This window comes from Haliotis asinina, chromosome 8 (genome assembly GCF_037392515.1).
Source record: "Haliotis asinina isolate JCU_RB_2024 chromosome 8, JCU_Hal_asi_v2, whole genome shotgun sequence".
Lineage (NCBI taxonomy): Eukaryota > Metazoa > Mollusca > Gastropoda > Lepetellida > Haliotidae > Haliotis > Haliotis asinina.
Genome location: NC_090287.1, coordinates 24,744,515 through 24,765,626, shown reverse-complemented (window position 1 = coordinate 24,765,626; position 21,112 = coordinate 24,744,515). Strand labels below are relative to the sequence as shown.

Sequence of the window (21,112 nt, the reverse complement as noted above, 5' to 3'; positions counted from 1 at the left end):
ACAGACGAATGTATGTACATAAGTTATTTGGTCCTCTTCATGAAGCAAGGATTTCTAGAAACATTCCTGTTCATAGCCTTACGACCTGGTTAAAAGAGTACCAAAAATTTGACGTTATTAAGTCCATTGTTACCACATTAGATGCCATCAAAGTTAAGAATTCTTAGGGCTACGAAAGTTTTGAGAATATGGTCTTTGTTGGTGTACTAAAGATGGCAATTTGAAGGGAACGTTATGGTTGCATTATAAAATTTGTATGAATATTAATATGTTTTATATGTTTATGTTAGTTATGTGGGATATACACCCTCGTACGGCGTGTGCCTTTAGAAGAGGGTGTCACTGAAGAGGGTATGTTTTACACTTGGCGGACGCCGCTTGTGACAGGGTGTATCACAGTAATGCACGCGATAAACTGTAATCTGAAAATTTGATAAAACTACTTCTACACCCATTGAATTAACGAAGGCTATTTGCCACCATTCCCCAACGAAAAATTAAGACATGCTGTAGAGTGTTATAAAATGTCAAGTTGGAATGTGCACAGTTAAGATGTGACATGTTGACCCAATATGAATTAGGTTGACATGTACAAATTAACGGAAGCACCCCACAAATCAGTGCAGCTGATGAAAATGGCATCCGCATAAAAAAAAAATTTGCAGGTTAACGCTTTTGAACTTGTGCCTCCTTCTCGTGCTTTGGTTCTAAACAATAAGACGCAAGGTCGTATATGGAAAATAATACAATAAGGAAAGAACCCCATTCCAGTCGAACTATACGGTTATTTCACCATTGTAATTAGTGGAATGGAGGCTGTTTTGTTGATTTGTCTGGTTTATGGCCATACTGTGCCGCTCAGAACACACCCAGACGTTACATGATGCCTTGATTCTCAAAACTACTTACAATTGCAGATTCCGCGTAGCTCCAAGTGATATTTAAAATAAATAAAAAAGCAAAGCAACAGCACATCCTTCTTTTTGTTTTTGTCGTAAATGAAAGACATTCATCTCCCCGTGACGCTGTACCACCCACCATTAATTGGATCACGTGCCGTTTCTGTGTAAGTCACATCACGGAGACTATATAGCAATGCTGTAGACTATCCCTGGTCACATGGGTAAAGCGTCGTATATGGACGAAGAAGGGAAAGTTCATACTGAAATTCTACTCATAGAATAAACCAGTATTCTGGCATTTATCTCTCTTTATGTATTAATCATTTCCCTAAAGAATAATCCTAATAAAGTAAAACTGGCATTTATATATTCGATATTTTAACACATTTTGCATCTGCCCTCGCTGACATAATGAAAGTGGTTGCGGCTGCTCGGAACACTTTCAACATGAAATCCTCGCCACCAGTTATTCCCCTTTGTATACAATCTGAGTCACATCGTTGGCGTTCTTTATCAACAGAGTTGCATGGCGGACAGGTCACATGACTAACTTTGGAGCCATTCTAACGGAACAGCGCACGGCCTAGCATTTGTCGCTTTCTGTAAGTAACTCTGATACTCTCACAACAAACCCTTAGTATCGATACGTCTTGATACCAGTCTTTGCGCTGGTTTCATGCCTGGATGGAGCTTGATGTGCCCAAGAGTTGACCGACAGCCAGACTTATACAGAGCCCAATCAACTGTTGCTATTCGTGCAGTGACTGAGTTGGGTCATTATACGGAGCGCTTTTCCAGCGAATCCGTCTCTCCTGGGCTACAGACAGCTTAGGGTACCCCATTCGCGTCCGATACAAGCATCTTCAGGCTCAACAACATAGTCGAAGTATTATATACTGTAAGTGAATATGTAACAAATTCGGGTCACACGACTGGTTCGTGGTCCAATTATGAGTGGGACAACAGTAAAATGGAGTATATACTGTAACATACCTGTGGTGTTATTTTGCCCGAGTATATGATAATATTGATTATATAATGGCTAAATGAGTTGAATTATGGTATTCATGTTATATAAACACTGCTTCACAGCTAAATGTCACTGTTGTTAAAAATGCAGAGGATTCAGTTTTTGACCATGTAAAATCTGTTGGCCTACTTCGGGACATTTCAAAAGGGGCATGTCTTTGTGGAAGTCTTAAACACAGTTATCTAAATTATAGTAACCTTGCATCTGTTTGTGAAATAGTGAAGCAGATACCCGGTTCTTGCCGGTTAGAACTGGAGTTACAAAGTTGGGTATGAATAATTCAAACTGCAAGGTCAGATTTCAAAGTTGCGGCGTCTGTATACTAGTTAACTATAACATATATGTTCAGTGAGTAGCCCCTGTTGTCCTTCTTGTGTGAAAGAAATATATGTGAACAAATCGGGAAATCCCAAATGATGTTCTAAAAATAGATTATTGTTGATTAACCAGCTGTATGGTAATTTTTCTTATGTTCAGTTTCATACGTTCTGAAATGTGAATGTCTTGCACTGAATCTACCTTTGAGTTTAACACTATGCAGAGTTTAAGAATATTACATTTCCTCTCTGATTCTCTGAATTTGAAATATTAAATCACTTCGACAAAAATATACTGCTCAGTGCCATCTTAGATATCCAGAACAGCCAATCTGTCGACTTCATGTGCCAATGCAGAAGTACAATGCAACAATCTTATATATTTAGAGCTCTCGGGAAAATTGTGATGGAACAAAATTCTACTTATTCTACCATGACAAATACTGGATTGACGCACATCTGATTTTAGGCTGTTTCACTGAGTGTTCTGAAGGTTCTTGTGTGAAAATATCTAAACGTGATAACACTTATTGTCTGTGAGGAACTAAACGTGATAACAATTATTTCTAATGAGCAACTGAAGAACTAAATGTGATAACGCCTATGCGTAAAAAGGAATGTGTGAAGTACTGATTAAATGATCAAACCTTTTGTTGATGAATTTCTAGGAATTTAGCTAAATTTACTAACTTCTAGTATCTAAATGCTAACTCTGCTAATGTTCCAAACCCGACTAATACCACACTAATCTAACCTCGAAATGTCTAACTTCTAACTTTCTTTACTAAAAAAAACCCAACTGATTGTCTAAACTAAAAATAAACCTAACCTAACTCAAAACGTCTGTCATCTGCGATGTTGAAAAACCAACTAAAAAAATGTTTAACATTGAATCTGGGATCCTGTAAGTTCACTCGCATGTAAATCTCGTGCAGTCAGTGTCTATGGAATGAGCGAAATGGATGTGTTCCTACGAATGTTTGTTTATTCCAAAAACACTAACTGAACGAGATGCGTTTTTGTGAACACTCCCGAACACTGAGCATTAACAAGTCTTAATGTGATAACTATTTCCGTTTGACCACAGTGATGGTGGATCATAACAACAACTCAGTGGATTTTGATGCAGACTTTGAATTTTCCATGTATGCTTTGGGAAACTTTTGGATTTCATGGCGCTTCACTACATGTGTATATACAACGCTGCCACACTACTTCAGCTTGACCACCAACATGACTGATATCAACACAACAGATGTGATGGAAATGCTGATAAAACATATATTAAAACTCAAAAAAATAAAATTATATGATTTTTCCTCCACAATTATCTGGGAATTACACTATCATATTACCCTTTATTATTAAAGTAAAAGTATTCAATTACAATACACAGTCTCTAACAGAAACAAAATCTGTCATATAAATCAGAATGCCTTGCTTGAGTGTTCCATTTTACATTCAATACAAAGAAATAGCATGTCATAGATAGCACAAATTTATTTCCCACAATGACGCCAAAAGATGAGAGGATACATATGCTCAAAGAAAAGGGAGCATAACTTATCATTCCTTATCATTAGTATTTGAAGTCACTTGAAAAGGAATTTCCTGTGGATGACTCCAGTATAGTTAGAATCCTTAGAGTGAGTGAGTAAGTTTAGGTTAATGCCGCACTCAGCAATATTCCAGCTATATGGCGGCAGTCTGTAAATAATCAAGTCTGGACCAGACAATCCAGAGATCAACAACATGAACATTGATCTGTGCAATTGGGAACTGATGACATGTCAGCAAGCCTGACCACCCGATCCCGTTAGTCGCCTCTTATGAAAAGCATAGTCTCTTTTTATGGCAAGCATGGGTTACTGAAGGCCTATTCTATCGCGGGACCTTCATGGATCAGAATCGTTAGAACTCATGAACCAAACTATTCTAACATTAAGATAGATGTTTTGTCCTAAGTCACAGTATGTGCTTTTTCTTGTTCTTTTGACTGGAGAGGAATATACCTGGAACAGTTCGCTGAAACACACCATTGCTCAAACACACCATTGCTCCAATTTCTGAATTAGGACAATCACTGCAACTACATGCAGAAGATGTGACCTGCTCTTTCTTGTCCTGCTCAGGTTATCATGTGTCATTTTCTTTCTTGTCACATGGGGTGCAGACGTTCTGTATTGAGATAATCGACCCTCAAACCTGGCCCCTAGATCATCAGTCCCTCTACATGTAGTGATCCGTCCATCTTATTGTTGGCCAATGTGTTCCTCTACTACAAGTCTCTTGTTCATTGGGACCATCTGATACTGGTTTCTTCCCTTGAGATCACTGTTTGAAGGACAAAAATCTTGCCTTTCACTGTTGGATTACATTTTTGACAAGGCTTATGTTCAAGCTATGTGTACCTATCTATCTGTCTCTAAAAATACTGTAGAGAGCTAGCACTGTACTGAGCCTGAAACTGGCAGATGAAAACTTGTTACGAGTCTCATTGAGGAAACATTGTATGCCTCTCAGAGAAGTAGGTCTTTAGATTTGCTTTGAACACTGATAGTTCGTGATGTGACCTCAGGCTGAATAGTTCCAAACATAAAAACATCTGTCTCCAAGTTCTGGTACTGTTGGAGGGGACGCAGAGAAGCAGTTGATCATTGACTGCAGATGTGTTGGCTGGTAGTGTTTAATGAGGACTGCGAGATATGCTGGAGTGAGTCGATGTAAACATTTGAATACCATCACAGGTATCTTGTCATCAGTCCTGTGTTTCACAGGTAGCCAGCAGAGTTGATGCCGAACAGGAGTAAATTGTTCCCCTATGTGCCATTGTACTCGGATTCATCTCCCTCAGATGACATCTCTGTGGAGGGAGGTATTGAAAGCGTTAATACCTTGACCATGCTTCCTTTGACAGCAGATAAACTGCCTTAGAAGTTAGAGTTGGTTCTAACATAATAATAATAATTATACTCAGAACTAGTCTCTGAAATTAGCATATTTTTTACAGGAAGAAAAGCTTTTTGTGAAAAAACATAAGATATATTGGAAAGCATCTTCGATATCTCCAGGGTATATGTTCTGATAGGTCTCCACTAAACCCTTGGCGCATCTACGAGTATGTCCGATAATTTTATTACCTCACTTTGCTGGCTCCGTATTCTCACAGTAGCCAATCAGCTAGGCCGCAGTTATAACTGAGCTTGTCAGTGTCAGCAAAGGTGGCGGTTGCAACTGTGAAGGTTTGCTCGCAGTGTGACTTGGATTTAGGGGAAATCATACAGACAAATTTATAGGTCCAAAATTTAAAAAAATATATGCAAGAACTCCTGCTTCTTTCAGAGAACCTCTGCATGGTTATTGTTGCCAACTTTAATTGGTTAGATGATTTGAAAAGCAAAAGTGAGTTGTTATTGTGTTATCATTTGTGTTTTTTTATTTTTTGTGTTTTTTAAGTGCTCACTGCTGATTACTTACCTGACCTGCCTTACCTTGTTTTGTTTTTGTGTTGTTTTTGTTGTTTTAAAATAATGACAGTTTACTTCAGCTTGATAGAGGAGAGATGTCCCTCTGGCCTGCAGAGGATTAATGCAATATTCCTGCTGTATGACAGCAGTCTGAGTAATCAGTAGTGGACCAGACAGTTGTATGATTGACATAATGCACATGATCATATATGACATATATTTGTTTAAAGATACGTCAACAAGGTCAGCCTAAATATCTTGATGAACACAATACTAGGAACAATTCTCAGCTGGATTTTGACACAGGTAAGTTTTGTGAAGCTGTAATGGTATGAGCGCACAATGTGACTAGCGAGGCAGGTAAAATATCTGTTGTGTACCTTTACTGATCCAGGGTTTGTTTGTGAATGTGATTCATATCTTTCTATGACATCTGAAAACATCTGTCGAGATATCCATATGCAGCATTTACAAAAAAAACAAAACTGTTTCTGCATTTTGCGGTTGCTGTTTTGACATACATGATTACGTCAGTAGATATGTCTACTGTGAGCATTATTTTCAATTTTTCTATGTTATCACTAGTTTGGACTGATGACCAGTTGTCATACTTGTGTGTCATTTCTGAAATATTTGAAGTATGGTAGAAGTATGAGTTTAGTGAAGCTGAAGAAAACATGCTTTCAGTTTTGAATTATTTCACGTTTTGATGAGATGGGTTTGAAAGAAGAATTTTCTTGTCGGCTGACTGTACCAGATCTCACTAAGTCCATGCAGTTATCAAAATTATGTTTTGTTTATGAAATACCTAATGTGGTTAGCCAGGAGTTGGTCACCAGTCATCAGCCAGGAAAGGTTATGCAGGAAATAGAAATGAATGGAAAGCAGTTGCCATTAGCACATTTGTAATTTGAAACATCTCGAAAGAGCCTGTGATGACGTCTGCACTTAGGGCTGCTGTTACTCTAGAAAGGACCCCTTTGAAGATCAATATTATAGCTTTTCTGAAGTGTCCTCTAACCAGATTGGGGGGTCAAGCTTGCAGGCATGGTCAGTGCATGTCATTCTATCCCAGCTGAGTAGATCATGTTTATAACATTGATCACTGGATTGTTGGGTCCAGACAGGGTTATTTACAGACCATCAGGGTTGTTGCTGAAACAACAAAGAAACTGCAGACTGGAATTTTAATGACTGTGTTTTTGACAGAAATGTTCAAGGATTCACATTCATTTTTGTGTATTGTTCCTCCTGAATATTTTGCTGAAACATCACAGCTAAGACACACTACTGGTTTATACCACTGCCCTTCATCTTTTGTGTCCCTCACAGTGATATTGTTGGAACATTGCTAAAAGCATTGTAATTCACTCAATTCGATTTCTTTATACCAAATAGTGCCATCCTTTCTCAGCCATGGCTTATTCAAGAGTGCTCTCCAACCAAGAGGTCTGTGGGGTCAAGGGTGGTGAGGTAGCCAAGTGGTTAAAGCATTAGCTCCTCATGCAGAAGACCTGGGGTCAATTCCTCTTATGAAACATTGAAAGCAATCTGTAAAGCCTATTTTGTGTGTCAGTAGTCAAGATAGTGCTGGAATATTGCTATAAACTCACTCACTCACTCATTCACTAACTTCATGAGGTCAGCATAGTATCTGTCGCAGGCAGCCCTAGTTTACGTTAATTGAGTTCCTTCAAAGCCTATTGTTTGTGTCCTGACATATATGTTTTTTGTACAACAAATTATGACATCTAAAAACAAGACTGCCTCATTTATTATGTGGAGCAATTACATAGTCCTCTGAACACAATAAAAGAATAACCTACATGCTGCATAACTGAAAGTTGATACGGCTATTGATACTTACCTGTACACTGTCATGAATGGTTGTTGAGTCATGTGTTGTAGCGCCATCCATAAACATGGACATCAATCATCTCATGCATCTATTCCAGGAATACAAGTCTTGTAACAGATGTTACATCTCAGATGGCTTTTTCAGAAACAATATTCTTCTTCTTTTCAAGGGGAGGAAGTCCTGACTGATACTCATTTCGAGTTGTCAGCTTTCATTTGTTTCTGGAAACCTATTGCTGAGTTACGTCCTCAGTGTGTACTGATAACATAACATTTATTACTTTCAAGCACTTTATGTATATAATTGTCTACTCATTATATAAGAGTTATTCCAGTCTTGATCAAAAGGAATAAATGAAATCTGCCAAGTACAACAGCAAAATACAAAACTCTGTGACATATGATTTGGGAAACAGAGTGTGTGCTTATTCTCATCACAGCTTTGAATTACATTAGTCTAGAGTGAATTAAACATGAGATGATAATCCATTCTGTGTCTAAACCTCCTACCTCTCTCACTGTGTATCATCTCTTACAGCAGGTCCTTGATAGACTGTGTTCCCCAATTACCAATTCAGTCCCTCTATGAAATCATTGCAAAATATATTTTACATCTCTTTACGTTTTACAGAAAAATTGATGAAACACTAATCTGAATTTATTCCATCATTACATATTTTTCCTAAGGTTGAAATGTACAAAGAATTGGGATTTATTCAATGATGTGTCTGGAGAACCATTGCAAGCATCTATCTATTACTTGTGATTAATAAGGCAAGTAGGGTAGCCTGGTAGTTCAAGCGTCCACTTGTTCCGCCAACGACCAGGTTTGATGACCTACATTGGTACAATGTGTGAACCCTATTTCTAGTGGCATGATTTGGGTGGAATAGTGTTAAAAACACCATAAGAGAAACCAGACTTAGTTTGGTTGAAGAGACAATTCCAATGTGTGTTCTGGCATGTGGTCTATCATTATGTATCTAAGAGTATGTAGCTGCCAAACATTCTAGACTAAAATCTTAATGCTTGGTAATGGTTAAGTTCCATCATCAGCTGAAGCAAACTTGTTTTTCCAGATCAACTTAAGGGTTGGATTAAATTGAATTAATTCTGTAGGGCCTTTGGAGACGGACTGTTTTTTGTACTACTCATGTACATGGTATGACATGTATGACTGTGAGTGAGTGATTTGTTTGAGTGGCATAGAAGTTGGCGGTAGCAAAACTTTGTGGATGACAAACTTTTTTATGTTTAGTGATGTTTCCACATAGATTCTTATATTGTTTTGAAGCATCTGAGAGAACGATGGGGTACTCCAGTTTATGTGCAAGATACATGTACATGTTAATGCTGAAACAATTACAAGGTGATATATCAAAGCACCAAAGAAAGTTACATGAGGAGTGAGTGAGTAAGACTGATTTTATGCTGTTTTTATCATGGGACAATAGAAATAGGGCTCAAGTGGGGTTCACAAATAGGGTTCATGTGGGGAATTGAACCCACAGTTGGCATGATGAGTGAACGCTACAACCGCTAGGCTACCCCACCGCCCAATACATGAGATTAGATCATGAAGGGCACCCACCAACCTTCACAGGTTGACATCATCCACTATCAGCCTATGAGCTGACTGGTGGCAGTTGTATCTGTTTGCACAGTTTTTTTGTGTTTTAGTGTTAACACTGCTTTGTAGGGTGTGAAGCAGCTTGTGGATCTTGGCCTACATTTAATGCTCTATACGTGCATGTGAGTGGCTGTGTGCTGGAAATATTTGCCCTAGTTGTAATTGTTCCTAACACAGTGGTTAACAGAATCGGTCATACAGAGTCAGGCATAATCTTCTAATATTAGATTCAAAAACAAAACTAGGAAGTAATAATTTCTCTATTGTCCAGTATAATTAATATTAATGTTATTCTAGTCACAGACCAGTCCAGACTTGATTACAGACTGCCGCCATATAGCTGGAATATTGAGGTGTGCTGCGTTAAACAACAGTAAACTAAGAATATAACATAGTCGACATTCTGCTGACGTGACAATAAATTTTATCCCACTCACTCACATAGTCAGATACTGATTTGTCAAAAGGACACATGATAGTGAAAACTTTCCATTGTCTATTTCTTCTACTCAAATGAAATAGTCCATTCCTGAATGAAACTGTGAGTTTTGCCAGCTTGTACATAGTTAATGGTGGTTTATTATAGCACTTCAGCTGATGATCCCTATTACACTTTCAAATTAGAGATTCATAGGAGACATTTTGTCCAAAATGTTCTTGAAATTCTCCCTGACCATAGTTTAGTGGAATACAGATGATTATTAAAAATTTAACCTAGTGGATCATTGATTTCTGATGTAAATTCAGAAGACCGCAACTGAATGTAAAATGTATGGTGCAAGCCAGTAGTGTATATAAAGTATGATTGATTCTGTATGCATGTTCATATTGATGCTGAGGAAAATTCAATAAAACACTGTATAACCTGTTCAGGAAAAAGTAAAAAAAACAAAACATTTGTGATTGCCACAAATATTTCACATTGAAAACGTTTCTGACAGCCAATATTTCAAAAGATAACAGGAACTTCGTCATGCACTGCATGTGCACAAGCCAATATTTGCTGTACCTTTCACAAATCAAATGGGTTTGCTCATTGCTGTGCACCGTCTACTTCTAGCAAACGTGTTCTTTGCACCTTCCAACTTATCCTTGTTTCCCATTAGTTGCTACTCGTAAATCATTTGCTCGTCAGGCCAATTTGTGGTGTGCCCCTCCATGATATTGCTGGAATATTATTAAAAGGGGTGTAAGCGGTGTAAGGCTAGAATTCACTCACTCATTCCATGGACCTATTTGTCTCTGCAGCACAGTTTTGGAAGGCATTACATCAACTCCATTCAGCCCTGTTACTCACTTATAATACGAGCTTCAAATCCAGATCCAATTAATCCGATGATTACGAACATCGTGAACGTGCGCCATGAAGAAGTTTATGAGCCATAATTTTTCTTTCTATGAAGTGCAACTGACAAACTTAAACATATTTTACAAAAAAATGATGTTATATCTAGCGCACGTTCGTAATCATCGGCACGACTTCGATGTTCAGGTGTAAACAACTTCCAGGGGCATGACTTGTGACACTCTTCTAGAGTGACTACCTTTTCCTAAAAACATAAGCTATTGTCCCGACAACACCTCATACCTAAACGCATTCAACACGGGTGGTCAAAGATGGATAAGTATAAAAATGTAATAGTAGGAACTAAAAACAAAACTCACCGAGACGGGTGTTTTTTCCAACGACGCCATGTTTTGCTGCGTGAGTTTCCGCTCGCGACCGAAAAATCTCCGAAGATGGCCGAGCATGTTTCCAGTATTACCGACATTGCTTCCGATAGGGCCGATGTGTTTCTGTTATTACCGCTAAACTACCGATATCGCTGCAAGTGTTTCGCGAGTGGGCTGCGTTTGTTTACATTTGAGATGCAATTCCTTCAAATTTGCTGTAATTCCTTCAATTACTTAGAGGGGCCTGACTGTATAGGAGTGTACTAGCAATTTTAATGTTATTTCCACCTGTCAAGGACTCGGAGACAGACTATCTATAGGTCTTTTTGTCCTGTTACATTCAAACCACAGAAAAACGTGAATCACTCCAGGATATGTGTCACTGTGAATGGATGACTTTTGTTTACATTTTTTTTAAGTGATCCTGTCAGGCAGCTTGTTTTTGAGAAAGAGAGCGAGTGAACTTTGTTTTATGCTGCACTCAGCATTATTCCAGCTATATGGTGGATGAGAGGAAAGTTTCTATTGATGCAGGTCTTTGATGTTCCCTCTTTGCTAAAACCCATAGTTTTTGTGCAATCTGGAAAATATAATCAGGGCAAAGCAGGGTTCAAACCCGTTTTCATGGGTTTCTGGTGTGCCCAAGGGACATAACCCTGTATGGTGGTTTTTTGACCTTTCCAACATCTGGACAACCCATGTCCAGCATGTTATTATTAACATGTAGATTAAAGTGCGATAGCAATGTATTTAGTTTGTTTTCCTAGCTGAACATACAAAACGAAAGAAATTGTTCAAGTGAGTATTGAAAGGGGTTGACTGGAAAATGGCAACGTAATTTTTTCACTGGGGTAGTCTGTCAGGGTGATATGAGACACATCTGAACAGCGCCACCAGTGTATCAGTATCACATAATTATTCCAATGCACATTATTCAGTGACTTGTAAATCTGCCAAAGTTTACCATCCGAGAGCAGTAATGAGTTATGCATTTCTGCATCATGCATAGGCTTGACCTAGTGGATTTGGTAGGACAAGGAATAGCTGAGTGGGTAAAATGTTCAGTTGCCATGCCAAACACCTGCATTCGATTGCCTATAGTATGTGAAGTCCATTTTTGGTGCCCCTCTGCTGTGATGTTGCTGGAATATTGCTAAAAGCTGCATACAACCAAACTCACTGATTATGGTTTGTCACCCTGAAGCCCTGGATCAGCTCAAAACATCACAGGATGAACTTCCTTCATGGCCGACACTGTCATTATATTGCTGCTGATGACTGAATGAAGCTGTGAGAAATAGTTTCAAAATTTTGCTCGTCAGTTGGGCAAGCTGTTTCTGGAAGTTACTAGTTATTGAATGTTCATTTGGACAGTCATTGTCCTGAATCAGCAGCCTTAGCAATAATGCTAATGAAAACCTGGTCAATTGTCAGGAAACTACTTTCATAGTCGTAGTGTCATTCATATCACAGGACAGAAGTATGTTCAACATATTCTTTTTACCCCCCAAAGCACAGTTGAACTGTTGACATATTGACATAACACTTAAAAAGGGAGTTGTGACTTAGAAAGATCTTCCATAGTCTTTTTACAGTTCAAGAGGAAATAAAGGTAACTATTGGCTGATTCTGGTGATTATTGTGTATTACCATCTCCTTAACCATGTGGTATAGACTTGTATATACCATAGACCACGAGACAAAGATAGCAGTTATACTGTTGTATAAATATTGGTGAGGTATTGATTGATAATTGTATTTCTAGCCTGTGACATTCATGTATAGGTTTAATTGCCATATAGAATTGTCTCGAACCACATGCCGTATATTACCATAAAGAGAAAAAAATGTTGAATATAATATATTTCATTTGAATATATATCAAATATAGGGGTGGAAATGTGAGAGCACAGCCAAGTGAGGAAATAGGTGTTTACCTTTGGATGTGGCAATATTTTCTTTTGACATGGAAAATATTTTTCAAACTGAAGTGAGGGAAGTAGGCTGCCAGCCTTTGCTCTCTTCACTTGCATCTAAGAAGACTTGTAATTTTCACTCTGCTGTGCAACCCTATTTGTGCTACAGTTTGCTTCTGCTCATAAGCCCACCACATAACTTGTGAATAGTATGTTCCGTACGTAAGCTGACCCCACACTATTACTTTCTGATTGCAAACAACAAGGCAACTGGAAATTACTGCCTCATAAGTAAAAGATAACTGTTTGGTGAGAATAATATCTAATAAAGACAGACTCATAAAGTGGAAATCTCTGTTTTATGCTTAAATAATGTCAGTGGAAATAGTGAGATCACATGAAACCTCACTGGTTACAGGTCAACTGTTTCGTGCATAAAAACCATTTGGCAATACATCATAGTGCTGTTTTTTTAATTATTACTATTAGTTCCATTTTTTTGTTCCTACTCTACAACACATATACATAATATGCATATAATCGCGTATGTTCCCTTCAACTAAAAAGGGTTTATTTACAGTTAGGAATTCTTAGTTCTGGCAATCATGCACATAGCTGTACTGATGTATGCATGAGTATATGCATAATTTTAGTCTCATGTGGATGGTATAGTTTACAGATAGGTATTCTAAGTTCATTTAGTCATGCACATGAATAAAACAGTCATTATATATAATGATGTAAATGTGTTTCCTTCCACATTCAAATTCCACAGTTCTGTCAGCTGTGCACATATATAATAAAATAGTAGATTTAAAGATGTACATATGTTTCCTTTCACTTGGAAGATACAGGTCACAGATTTTAGTTCTGTCAGTCATGCACATTGATAATACAACAGTAGATTTAAAGATGTACATATATTTCCTTTCACTTGGAAGGAAAGGGTTACAGATAGACAATTTAAGTTCTTCTCAGTCATGCACATTGATAATACAATCATAGCATAAAAGATGAACATTTGCTACATAGATACAACAGTCTTAGTGTGAAGATATACGTATGCTTCTTTTCAACTGACAGGTGTAGTTTACAGATAGGTATTTGAGGTCATGTACATGTATAATACAGTCATACTGTCGAAGATGTACATATTTTTCCTTCCAGTTGTAGAAACTGGGTTACAGATAGGCATTCTAAGCTCCACCTGTCGTGTACACAGATTATACAGTCATGTGTATAAAGATGTACATATTTTTCCTTTCCATTGGAAGGTACAGTTTACAGATAGGTAGTCATATTACGTAGATAATGCAGCCATATACTTGCATATGAGGTGCACATATTTTTTTCAAATAAGTAATTTAAGTTCATCCAGTCATGTACAGAGATAATTACAGCATGCACTAGCATATGAAATTTTACGCAAAGTTTTCCTTTCTATTGAAAGGCATATTTTTTTTCAAATTTAGTTGTAAGTTCATTCATATAGATGGATAATGGATGGATGGTTAGGATAGATAGATAGATACATACATAGTCATATACTAGCATATGAAGATGTATTTTTTCTTTCTATAGGGAGGTATATGTTTCAGATAGGTAATCTGTGTTCATCTGTTAAAGTCACATATAAACACTCGTATTATAAAAATGTACATATACTTTTCCTTTCACCTCGGAAGTATAGATTGTGATCGTGTGATTTCATTTTGAAAAATTCGTTGAAAGGTGACAAGAAAGGAGAAAAAATTGATATTATAGTAAGTTGAAGAATCTGCACGTCTAGTGGCCTCATAGTATTTGCATAATTTCCTTTTGTGCATACTTGAAATTAATATTTCTTTCGAAACCTCCGGCCTACGCCGTCAGTTCCAAATGTATTCCCGTGCTTCAAATACTCAATAACACCTGGAAATTGGCCAACACATGATGTTTATCTCCTGATTGAAAAGAAATTTTGTCATGCTGTTAATAAATTTATAACAACACATATCCGGGATGTATCTAAGAATCCTGACCATACACATGAATATTAATTAAGCACCAACTGAATCCATGGACATGTTTTATCATTTTGTTTCACACAGTCAGTCACACTCTAAGATTGTAGACATTTACTTCAAACACTATCTCAAAAGCTATGAGTTGCAAGTTCATATGATGCAAAAACAGGCACCTTGGGAAATAAAATTATAGTTAGAAATGGTAGGGTACTATACAAGGCCTTTGTTCTGGTCCGTTGGGCATATGAGACACAATTGTGATGCAGAAAATTGACAACAGGACCCAAACCATTAAATTGTTGATGACACAGAGAGAAAATAACCATAAACTTTGTTATTTTGAATGAACAAAACTGTCATTTTATGACCAAATGGAAGAATGGTACAAAAAACGAAAATACCAAATTTTTTTATTGCAGTAAGATATGACGAACTTAAGACAAAATACCGCGGTAAACCGTTTCATCCCAAACATTTCATTTCTGGACTGATTTTACTTCTCAAACACAACATTTTTCATGTGTCAGGACATAGAAGTTCAGAAAGAGTGGTCATCACCTGGTTGGACTTAAGTGTTTCTGTCAACAAGTCTTTCTTCAAAACTGTCATCAAATTTCATATCATGAATATTAAGTAAAGAGAAGACATTTCAGGCATATTGTGAAAAATGTTGTGCATACAAATGTCGAGAAATGCTTGTCATTTTCACTATTTCAGTTCATTGGCACCTGTGCTGCATGTTGGTATTTTATCAGTAAAATATTCTAATAGAGGTCTAATAAGTAATGTGACATACCATTAGTGAAGCGGGCAGCGATTGTTTTCAGTGTGGATCAAGTCTTTTTGTTTGTTTGTTCTGTATAATGCTGTACCATTTTTACTGTTTCGGTAGCAAGGTAACATGTTTATGTGGCTATTTCAGAATTAACATGGACTATTCTGTGTTTTACTTCACAGTGGGAACGGTTTCTTTAGTAGGCTTGAATATTCAGCTTCATAGTGGCAGTCTGTTAATAATAGCCTTGTATATTCATTGATCAACAGCATGATCATTGATCTACAGAGTTTCGATGCAATGACAAGTGTCAACCACATGAACAAGCCTGCCCGCCCATCCCTGTAAGTCGCTTCTTACAAGCCTGGGTTCCGGAAGGTCAATCACAAGTAAAACAGGAAAAATGCATAAATTTCTGCAAGCTTCGATTGGAGTTAAATTTGCAACCATGTCAGAATGAAGAAATATCATGTACGATAACTAAATGTTTTACTGAAAATCCTAGCAATAACATGCATGATTGAGTTTCTTATCATGCCTTTAGTGGCATAAACAAAACCTTTGTCTTCTTTTAACATGCACAACTTGTACTTTAATTCAAACAGAATGAATGTGTGTAGTTGGATTGAATTCAAATAATAGATTTCCCTAAAAAAATCAAACTAATTTTCTCCTAAGTATTTCCTGATTGTTGACAGAAAGAGGAATGCCTGTTTTATTTATTGTATTTGACATTATGTTATTCATGACATGGTGCAAGAGGAAGGATGTTAGTATATATTGTTCATCAAACAATGAATATCCTTCATGGAGCATTATTTCAAGTCTTTCTTATAGATAAGCTATACCAGTTATACCACACCCTCCCATCATGTCCTGCTACTTAGTGCAACATTGTTTTGATAGATGGCTGACAGTGCTGTACAGGCCAGGATGCAGGGTCAGTTATTCCACTTGTTGATATAGCTGATGTACACAGTCAGTTACTGTACCTGTCACATAGATACTCCTTCAGATGTGGCTTATTACTGGATAGATTTTCCTGATTTCAGTCTGTGACTGCATAAACGTCACCAGCCATTGGACACAAAATATGGTGATTTCAAGACAGTAGGCAGAAATGTAATGACCTCAATAACTTGTGAATATCCTGGTTAGAATTTATCATCAGCAACGTGTGTATTTTAGGTGACTCACAACACGGGTGGTCAAAATTGAAGACTAAGTTGTTGATGTTATACTTTATGGCATGACTGTTGTTACTAGTTTATAGTATATAGCAACTCCTTTTAATTTATTTATTTATTTATTTATTTATTTATTTATTTATTTATTTATTTATTTATTTATTTATTTATTTATTTATTTATTATTATTTATTTTTTATTTTTATTTTATTTTTTTTTTGCAAGTGCATCCAACAACAGCCAAATGAATATAACCTTAAATATTGTAATGGAGGTTGACAGATCGGTTTCCATGACATTTAAATTGGATTACTGTTCAGACTGACATGAAGTTGACCTATTTCAACACAAAGTGGCTCCAGTGTAATATGTCAGAGTGACATTGTCAAAACTACTTTGGTTCTCATGTTTAATATTTACAATACAATGTTTCTGGGCTGCTTCTTGCCCCTTCGTGAGGCCTTTTCATTCAACTGAGTAAATATTAAAGCAATTGTAAATGAATACCATACATTGTGATGTTACCTTCCAGCCTGAAACCGCCCATCAAGCATCTGCATTGGTAGCTCATTCACAAACTTGAGTAGATTATCATGTATTGAACAATTATTTTAAGACCACAGTTCAGGATTGATACCTCTGAATGTGAATTTTATTAATTACACACATGCATGCATGCATGCACACACACCTTTTGAATGTCTCTTTTCTTTCTTTTTTTTTATCAAAAACAAGTTCAGCATAAGTTGCAGTATAAATTTTGTTCACTTGTAGTCTCTGAAACGAAGCTATGGAAGTAAAAGATTAATAGGAAATGATGTATTAGAAGTTCATTAGAGTTTGAGGACCTTTGTCTACTTATCTGTGATAATACAATTATGGTACCATACCTGTACCGTGTACCTTACATTGGCAACATAACTGTGCATAACAGGGGTACAGTACCTGACTGTAATAATGCTATGTACTGCAGTTCATGGTACTCAATTTGATGCATAGTGTATACAAGCAATATTCTAAACCTTCACAAGGGTTACTAAAACCTTTATTACATCTTTAGTAAGTACAGCAGATATTTCTATACACTTGGATTGCACTCTACTTTCTCCACAAGCAATATCTCTAAACCATGCTTTATTTCTTTGTACATGATTCTGTTCAAAGGGAGTGAGCAGGGAATATAGATGATTCTACTTTTGCTTTTATCATGATTATAGCTAGAATTTATTTGGACCTTCTGAGAAGTCGATTTTCAGCCCCAAGTCTTAAGAAAATTAAGATTTAATGCCCAATTTGATATTAATTTATGAATTTGGTCAGAATTTTTCAAAATATTTACACCATTCATGAAAACAAAAGTGGTGTTATGTTATCATTATATTTTATCCTATTTGCCAGGGACACTGAGTTTGAAATCCTGGATTCATTAATCATGTTCAGATTATTTTGTCATACAAATATTAATTAATCACTTTGCAAATAATGTGTCTGTTTTTCCTCAATAATCAGAATAGAAAGTAATATAATTTAATTATGACTCTGTATCAGAAAAAATGTAAATGAATTAATCATTGTTCTCTGTACTTGCAGGTGAATTACCTCCCTTGATCCAAGATGGCTAATTGTGGGTGGCTGTGGAGTTTAATCTGGTTCATCATACTGATCGTTTTTGGCTGGCCAATTGGATTCTTCTGTGCTGTCTTCTATGTTCTGCTTAGTCCCTGTGCAGCCTGCTGTTCCGGATGTGTAGAACTTATAAATTTATTAGAGAGAGGGGTCAAACTACCCCTCACATGCGCACAGAACATGGTCAGTGGGAAGTCCATGTGCTAGGAGATCCAGGGCATAAGGTGGCAATTTGTAGAAGGATGCTCACATCTGTAGTCAAATGACTTTCTTCAACACAAGACTGTGCAAACACAGGAGCCAACACTGACCTCGTGGTCATCAACAGAGTCACCTCAGTATGATGCATCAGTGAAGGAAGGATTAGCAGTTTGACCGGACGGACCACCCAACTACAACCTTAGTGAATGTTAGTCATCAATATAGTCCAAGATTCACAATACCCATATGAATTGTTGTCGTAGCTCCTGTTGGTTCTTTATATGTATGTCCTGCAGAGAAAACTGGTCATGTAATCAGCTGATTTCAGGATTTCCTAGAAAGATGATTGTTATCTAGTGTTTGTTATTTTAAGGGATGAAAATTTTGATTTTTAATTTTTTAACCTGGTATGATTTAGAGATTGAATATGCTTTTAATATTACTAATCTGAAAGTTATGGTATGCTTGCCAGTGAGGGTAACTTTTTAAGGTGCCTGCTTCAGGCTTGATGGTAAGGGAGATAACTTTTGTCACTCTTGCTGGAAAAGGTTTGGGATTTTGTGCATATTATTGGATGGGAACTGAGGTAATATTGAGTGAGAGATTGTTTGAAATTAAGTATATCTTATATTCTGATATGTCTTCCTGCGTCATGGAGATGAGGCTCGTAAAGTTAGAGAACATCCATATTAGGTATGGAACATGTTTGACTCATAGCTAATCAGGGTCTTTCATGAAGTTCTGTCATCCATAAATAATTTTTATTCTGTGTTACAGTCAGGTCAGGCACAGCTTGAATTATCACCAATAATCAGGAACCTTTGTTATATTGAACGGCCATACATATGTACAGTCTATTTTCTTCATGCCTGTTTGCAATATTCCATATACTGTGCCTTTAAAATGAAATAGGAATTGTTTCAGCCATACATTTATGCATTTAGTAAATTCAGTTAGTTTTGATATTAATGGTGCTAAATTACTTCTCTTTATATGTTACTGTTTCAATGATGCAGAATTGTCAATAATAAATAAGTCTTTCAAATCTTAAATTTTTCTCCAATTTAGTGATAGCATGCCTCACCTCAGCCAGTTTTTCAGCAGAAGACTAGTTGTTACATTGTTAGTGTCAAGGACATACAGTGCTGATGTGATTTTAGTACTTAACCCTACAACAATGGCAGTGATATTATTCATTATGGATGCTTATATCGCGACTCAGATATTTACAGATTGTTATACACAAGCAACAGAAAAAAATAATTACAGCTCTTTTACTTACGTCAGACTTCCTATAGGTTGCCCATTTATTGACTATGAGTACAGCATGGGATGGTCAGCTATCCATAGAACTAACATCCAAATAGAGATATGGAACATTCAGCTGAGCCATTCCACCGCCTGTACTCTCACACAAGTAGGTATCTTTAATTGTCTTGTGTCATGGTTTTACACACGGCTGCAGTTTCTTTTAAAGTAGATTACCCAGACATAAATGATGATCATATTTCATTGTATATTTGAAATCGTTTGACTCAGTTGTATTGTTTTCACCTGTATTATAAAACTAGCTGACATTTTTCACTGCTGTTTGTGTTCATGTTGGTTGCTCAATGTGTATTTAGATGGATGGACATTTTGACATTTCCTTCCTTTCTGAAAATGTGTCAAAGATCATAGAAATTTCAAGAAATATAAATTCAATATGTAAATTTCCATTTATGCTTATAAGGTACCATATTATTAACTCACAAGCAAATATTATCAGCTAGGTCCTTATGCTCTGGAAGTGTCATTGTTGTGCAATTCATTATTTAACCATTTCCTAACTTGGTGTTGAGAAAAGTTCACATTGCAAATGAAGACATAAATATGAAACGATGACACCTGCTATAATTTGATCACTAACAACGTCTTGTATTGGTGGTTTCTGTATGAAAATGCACCTTTCTAAATATGGCGCTTACTCAAGCATGCCCATAAAAATCTTTTCTTTTGGCTTCATGTGTGTGCATTTGTTACTCAGACTTCAGAATATTGAACATAATGCATTTGTATCAAGATACAAATGTCTCGTATCAGTCATCATGGTATATATCCAAGATAAGTTACATTCCTTAAGTCACAGGAGATACAAATGAGATTAAGACACACTGCTTCACCTGTATGTATTTATTTTGTTGTGTATTATAAGTTACTGTGACTGAAGCTACTGGCACTAGTTACCACATCTGCCACAAATATTGCAGCTCTCTGTTCAGCTTATACTAAATATGAAATCTCACCAGAAGACGGTTGTTTTCTGTACAGTATGTGATGATTTTTAACTGATTTATCCAGTGATTCTGTGCTTTTACACCTTTTTTTTTTAAAACTGATATTATGCGTAATCTGTCTACATATTTATACTGCTTGAAATAAAATCATTTATCTCATCCAATTTTGCGTTTTTGTACTTTGTGGAGGAAAAACAATTTCCAAGGCCTCCTTTCAGAAAGCACTAAGGTGATCGTATGTACTAAGG

At 36.6% G+C, this 21,112-nt stretch overlaps 1 long non-coding RNA gene across 1 annotated transcript; it reads left to right on the top strand.

Annotated features, from left to right (window-relative positions):
• The first annotated feature begins 1,386 nt into the window (after positions 1 to 1,386).
• Positions 1,387 to 21,028, top strand: LOC137293717 (uncharacterized). The gene is made up of 2 exons (XR_010957493.1): positions 1,387 to 1,504; positions 18,352 to 21,028. It is a non-coding gene; the product is annotated as an uncharacterized lncRNA (long non-coding RNA).
• The last annotated feature ends 84 nt before the right edge of the window (positions 21,029 to 21,112 follow it).